The sequence below is a fragment of the Dermacentor andersoni genome, chromosome 8 (genome assembly GCF_023375885.2).
Source record: "Dermacentor andersoni chromosome 8, qqDerAnde1_hic_scaffold, whole genome shotgun sequence".
Taxonomy (NCBI): Eukaryota; Metazoa; Arthropoda; class Arachnida; order Ixodida; family Ixodidae; genus Dermacentor; species Dermacentor andersoni.
The window spans coordinates 88,822,462-88,829,680 of record NC_092821.1 but is presented as its reverse complement, the minus strand read 5'-3'; the positions used below and the strand labels follow the sequence as shown (position 1 = coordinate 88,829,680).

General features: G+C 45.9%; 1 pseudogene; it reads right to left on the bottom strand.

Annotated features, from left to right (window-relative positions):
* Positions 1-801: 801 nt before the first annotated feature.
* On the bottom strand, positions 802-2,694 carry LOC129382514 (uncharacterized; annotated as a pseudogene).
* Between the last annotated feature and the right edge of the window lie 4,525 nt (positions 2,695-7,219).

The following is a 7,219-nucleotide window of genomic DNA, read 5'->3' as shown; positions in this document are numbered from 1 at the left end:
AGATGTTCACTTGTACAAAGGAGGATTCTTCGCCTATTTCACTGCACAAAATGTGGAGAATGCAATTGCAACTTGGAAAAAATGCCTTATTCACTGTGCGTATATTGCAGGCTGAGGCACAAACATTACAATATGCTGCGCTGTTTAGACCATGGCTTTTGCTTCACTGTGTTGTAAATAGGGCAGCCACATTTGTCACAAGCTGGCTGTTTCATTTTTTTTTGCATATAGAATTACAGAAATTCTAACTTTTCCATAATTATGCGACTTCGGCACATAGACCTGACAAGTAAGTACTATAGCCCAGGACGCATGCAGCAATTTTCAGTTGCTTCGACGTATCGTCTGTGAATGCCAGGATTCAAACCGAAACAAGGCAGCAACTTATTTCATGCCAACTGTGAAATTGTTCATTTCAGCCTCACCACAACCGAGATCTCCTGGCACCTGCAGAACAGAGTGGTGGGGAAGAAGGGGAGCTGTCCGTGATGCTGGAGGAAAGCTCGAGCACCAACTTCCCAACCACGTCGAGAAGAGTCGAGTCGCCGCCCACACTCAGCACAAAACGGCCGAGGCAGTTACGCTCCTCGGGGCCGTCAAGCGAGGACTGGGTCCAGAGGCAGGCAGTTTTGCACAGTATTGCCTCAGCCATGCAGCAACCGTCCGAGCCAAACGACGCCTCTTTTTTCTTTGCCAAAACGATTGCGGCTCATATGAGGCAGCTGGATGCTGTGAAGCAGGTGCAGTGCCAGAAAGAAATTCTGGACACAGTTCAAAAATTTCTGACAATGTAAGTAAATGTGTGTGCAAATGTTCATTTTATTCCTACTCATCAACATATGCAGATGCCCTCTGCCACGGCACAACACCTTGGCCGTTGAAGTAGTCCCGCATGTCCTCACGGACCCTGGCACCAAATGCGTTTACACGTCCGCGTGTTGCTCGTAGGCCAAAAAATATTTGCTCCCTACTATCTTCGGGCCCCGAGTCAGGAAATGTGCTCATGTCGTTGCCAAGGTAGTTATGTAGCACACATGCTGCCTTCACCATGGGGACAACTCTTTCAGGCCCTGCATTGATTGTAGTGAGAAGAAAGCGAAAGCGATTGGCCAGTATACCGAACGCGTTCTCCACAACCCGTCTTGCTCTGGACAACCTGCGAAATGTATACAAAGTGAAAACGTATTGCATTTTTTTAGGTAAGCATATTCAAAGGCCTTATGATGCCCTCTAAGATACAAAGAATCAAGCTTAAGATGCATGCCTGTAATTAAAGATCCGCTGATCACCCGACAGGCTGCTACCTCCATACGGCTTCATCAGGTTTTCCCGATTGGAAATGCGTCGTCGGCCACAAACACGGGGTTTGGAATAGACCTGGTCCAACTTCCACATGGTCTGGCAAGTTTGCTCTGTTGCCTTCCAATGCCTCCTGCAGGGGCGTGGTCTGCCATACTCCTGCGTCGCCTCGAGCACCGGGCACACCAACGTCAATGTAGGTAAATTTATAATTTGCGTCCACAACAGCCAGAAGAATTATGCTAAACGACTTTTTATAGTTAAAGTAAAGGGACCCAGAGTTGGCTGGTTTGGTTATGCAGACATGCTTCCCATCTATTGCCCCCACACAGTTTGTAAATTGCCAATTTTCGTCAAACCCCCTAATAACGTACCGCCAATCTTCAACTGTTTTTGGTGACTTCATATAATCTTTGCTTAGCTTATGATAGATAGCCGAACATGTTTCGGGAATGAAATCGTTGGCGGTGGAGTGCCCGACTCTGAACTGGCGACTTAGGGAATGGTGGCTCTCACCTGTAAATTAAAAAAAAAAAAAGGCGAGGTGTAAGGACCTATTTAGATTGCCGGTAGAACATACTGGCACATGCAAGCAAACTAGACTGAACGTGGGCAGTTTATGCAGGCATGGCAGCTGGGCAATCGTTTTGCTTTTTCCTTACTGCCGATGTCAGCGAAGTAGTGGCGTTTTAGCTCCTACAAACCCCACTTCACTGCATGTCGCTGAGAAGGTACAGAACGCCAAGGCTCAGCTCTACTATAAAGAAAATAGCTAACTGCGCGCTACACTGTGGTAACGCATAGAGCATCTACGTTCGGCTGCTGGTCTTGAAGCCGCATGTTGCACCCGGTGCTACATTTCAGTGCGATTGGCTGTAAGAAAGTACATGAGGCGCAGCCATGGCAATGAGAAGTGATGTAAGGCTGCAACAGCCCAAACCAAGACGAAAAATGCTTACCAGATGCAAGGTAACGCAGCGTTGCTTGCAGCTTCGTCGCCGGCTGTATCGGCTGGCGCATGACAGTCGTCTTCCGTGCTATCCTAGGCCCCATGCGCGCGAGAAGTTCCGCGAACTGCTCCCGGCTGACGCGCAGGAGCCGTCTGTACTCAGAAGGGTCGGACACTACCAGCTCTTTGAAGAGTTGGTTCTGCAGGCCGAGCTCCTTCCTGCACATCCAATCCTTCACCCAACACGACCTTTTCGGGGCAGGGTAGTAATCTTCTTCGTCCACGCAAAGAGCCAACGCCATAGCGGCCAAACGACGTTTCTGCTCCGCCTCCATTTCGACGACTTCTATTCGCGATACATGCGCAGCATGAGCGCGAGGGGTTGGCATGGTTTCGCGAATTTGTTAAGTCGCGAGCACTGCGGGCGAGAGTGTAGCTGGTTGATCTGCTCCGCCATCTGCTATCGCGGCCCGCCGTGTGGATGTGCTCTGCGCCGGACCGTACCGCGCCGGGCCATGACGTCGCATCACGTGACCGATCGGCCCGCGGACTTGGTCTGTCGTGTGGATCGGCCTTAACCAGTGCTGGGCTGTTTTCCTAGACTCTCATCCATCATCTGTACACAAACACGCCTTGTTCGTAGTACTGTATACAAAGCAGTACTTGTACACCCATGGCTTATGCCTAATTGATAGACATTAACAGACGTGTTGTTGTTTCAGGCAGTGTACTATTACGTTTTTGCTAGTCGTGTTCTGTATCGGCCAGTCTGTATGATAAGAGTGTACCGTGAATGACGTGTGCTCTACCGGCATGCAGCGTTATCTATAAAAGTACGCTGCTGCCTCGAATAAAGGGCTTTTTGCGTTTCTGCCACAGAAGCGTCTGTCTGCTGCTTAGAACAGAACAATTCGTTTCCTTTTTTTTTCTTCTTCCGATGGTGCGCAGGCGCGTGGCTCGGTAAACAGGTAGTCGCCGTTTTCGCTCAGTACAGGCATATTGCCGTAGTGTTTACACAAAAAATGGCTGAAAAGAATCAGCACTATTTTACACTTTAGATAAGATTCCCAAATAAGGCTAAACGGATCGAGAAAGCTGGAAAGCAAAAACGAGACTATTGTCTCAACTGTGAGAGAATGCTGCTGCCACAGTAAATGGCTTCAGATCCAAAGGAATCACGAAAGTCTGCTGTTTTTTTATGCTACCAGTACTTTTATACTCAACCAAAGCGACTTTTGGAGATTCGGCATCGTAATTTTCGGTTTAATATATGTGGCACCGTTTCGCTCTAACTTATGGGATTGGTGCTAGGCTATATTTAGAACATGAAAGCGTGTAGTGTTTCTCGAGCAGCCTATGTGTACCCCTGAGCAAAAGATGTTGTTAATGCTTTTTATGTTTGCCTTTTTTACGATAAGCCACAACCTATTTCTTATTTACGAATGTTAAATATTTCGTTTACAATAATCGAGTTCATGCTCTCTCACAGAGCCTTTGCAACACTCCTCTGATTTCTCCTAATTTTCTTGCAGAGTTGATCGCTGTAATATGCGCTTATTTAGCTGATTTATGATCGGGCTATATTATATATGCTTCCGTAGCCCCGAAGTAGAAGAACAGACATGGGCAGTCCATAGGGCCCGCGATGCCGCCGAGAGCCTAGGCCTTTCTGTCCCGACGTGGGAGCGGCCCGCTTCGGGCTAGGAATCTAGCGCGACCTGAAGGACCTGAATAAGGATGTTGTTGTTATTGTTGTTGTTCTTGTTTTTGTTGTTTTTGTTGTTGTTGTTGTTGTTGTTGGTGGTGGTGGTGGTGGTGGTGGTGGTGGTGGTGGTGGTGGTGGTGGTGGTGGTATTTCATACTATACCATGCCATCTATCTACCGATGCTACTCTATTTTGGCCTATCCTTTACAGTGGGTTTCTGCCATTTTGGGAGGGAATCATCATCATAAATTTCTTCTCGTAGGTGTGTTCCTCTGATTTTAAGACTACGTACAACATCAGCATTAAGAACCCGTCTCAACCAACAGCACTGGGCTTAGAACTCATGGATCGTCCAAAGAGGGGTGCCGCCAAGGCCACGTCACCGCTTTCGAAGACGTCGCTCTCTCAGGACACCGATCACATCCTCTCCTCGTGGCACCGATTCGTGCGACGCCGGGACCTTGATGAGCTCCGAGCTGCTACCGACCAAAGGAAACGGCGGCTGAGCCAACGCGCCGGTCCGCTTGCCACGTCCCAGAGGTATGCATTTGCACGGGGCAACATTTCGCGAGCTCTCGGGAACATAAACGGGGTTGCTTTATTTTCACTAATCGCGCTGAAAATAACAGTAACTATAAATAAACAGTTTCAAAATATCAAGTCTGGAACCCCAGCACTTTAACGGGTTCTAAAACGTAATCTGAATAAAGCAACGCGGCTTGCGCTTGGTTGTATTATACCCATGCAATTGGCGGGATGCGTCAGCAATACCTTTGCAAAACTGTTTAAGTGCGCAGAACAGTGAACGATGTGTGAATGTGTGATGGCGTTATAACACAAGGCGACCCATCGGTTTCATGCACTCTTGTGCCGTTTTATCTTTTCTGCGCAACAATAATACAGTTAACTTGGAGCCAGATATCTATTACATACGCATGTATGTATGTTTTCCATGTATGTATGTATGTACACTGGTGCAACTAATATTAGAGAGACAGATAAGCATAATGAGTGTCATCTGATAACAAGCAGTGCTACACTACGAACGAAAACGATGTTTCAAGATGAACGCCTCTACGTTTTGCGGGAGCTCTGCTGAGTCACTGCTCAGATTTCTCTTTACCGCAAACTGAAACTTTCAGAACAGTTCAAAACCCCTGTTTTATGGAAAGAAAAAGCTACGTTTTATAAAGAACAGTTAATACTCAGGGTTTAGTTACTGAATAATTTTGACACTGTTTTTTAAGGAGAAGAATTTTTATTTATTCGCTCACGAAAATAAAAGCACAGTAACAAGATATACAGAACGAGGTCCCAAAGCTCAAGGCTATAAGGGGACCTCCTGTTCTAATTAGAAAGAACAAAACAAATTCTGTTAGAGAAAATGCAGCAAAGTTGTAAAGTTGTCTACAAATAATTGCACACGACAGCAAAAGAACTGAAACATTATATAATAGTATACAGAATTGCGTTTTGAACAAATAAAAAGTAACAATACAATTCAGGTTAATGCAAATACAGCAAAGAGGTAGAATTGTTAACATGTGTCAATGCAAGAAAACAAGTAAACTGAAAGCATGGTATAACGCTGTACAGAATTAAAAACAAAACAAAATAGAGGAAGTGAAATGTAGCCAAGAGGCAGAGTCTTAACAAGTACTGACACAAGGTGTGATAGCGCGACGCTGTGTTGTGACGTCATCGCGGTCTTGAAAGAACCAAGATTCCGTGCTGCGTTATCACGCCTCTCGGGCCTATATATATTCCTGCGTACTGTTCAATAAACGTTCTTCGTTCGTCGTCCATGTCTGGCATCAGTCATATAACAAGGAAACAAAGTAACTGAAGTATGGTAAAATGTTAAAGAGATGTAATGATTTACACATAATAAAGCAAACAGAACATGTTAAATTACATCACAACATTCACGAGTTAAGTAAATATGAGAATAAATACTTTTTAAAGCTGCCTTGTGCGTCCGTGTCTCCATACGGAGACACCGTGACTTGCTCATTTTTTTTCCTTAGTACGTCGGGGACCCACAGGCACCGTGCGAAAATCTAGCGATTATTTTATGAATTTCTTGCGCTATCTAGTTCCCCGTCGAAGAATTAGTGTTCTTCTTTGAGTTTTTATTTTTGAGTGGCTGCAATTTTTGAAGGTGCAACAAAGATCGCCGTAGGCACTATTTAATCGTGAAGAGGGTAAGCACTCTCGGTTCCGGACCACCGAACGAATGAGGTCGGACTGGCAATTATTTCGCGTCCCCGAGTGGTTGTCTGGATATCAGTGACTCCTAGTGCGATGCCAGATCAATAGAATTTCGTTCGGGCGAAGCAGACCCGCAGAACTGGGCCGTGTTGTTGCTTTTGTATTTGAGAGTTTTCTCATCGCTCTAATTAAGCACCCTTTCTTTTAATGTCCTTTCGCAATAGTTGATTTTAATTGACCGTCCATGCTCTAAATGTGTTGCGGTCATTTTTGTGAGTTTTGAAGGGCAACTGGCCTCAGCAAGTCCCGTCGCCGTTTCCGCAGCGATGAAAGTACAAGAATGGCGCAGACGATGGTTCACTGCCGGAAATGGAATGCTTTCCGGTGCATCGCAGCTGAGGACTGTTTATTCCAATACTACAACGTGTGAACACGTTCATGCACCGCTTGCACAAACATCAATAAATAATATATCTCCATTCTGTAAACTGCCAACAACTACTTGCGAAAATAGCATTGAGTAACGGTGTCTCCATATGAGGACGCCACTGAATTTGCATATTAACTGTCCTGGAGAGGTGGATTTTTTATTCGTACTCTGAATACCTAAAGCATCAATCCCTGCAAGTTTAAAATTTATCCTTGGAGAATATCATAGTCAGTGCCTGAAGGGGGTAGCTAACCTCTTTCACCCAGTGACTCAGGTTGACTGCTATATTTAGCCGCTAGGTGCCTGCTGCCGACTTTCTTGCCGAGCAGGCAACATGGGCCACTGGACATGTGGTTAAGTAGGCAGCCAGCTTCTCTATGGCGGCTCACGGGCATAGTAAGCAACTTCGGTCACAGGGTATATGACCGAACGACAACTTCGACACTGCGTACGTGACGCTGTTATGTTTCCATTCTTGGGAAATCGCCAAGAATGAATATGCCAAGGTGAAACAAGGGGTATGTAACCTTATGGATGCTAAAGCAATTTATTTCTCCGCATCGAGCGTGGCTGCTTGATGGATATCCATTGCAACGGGGTTGCAGCAATGTTTCAAAAAATGCT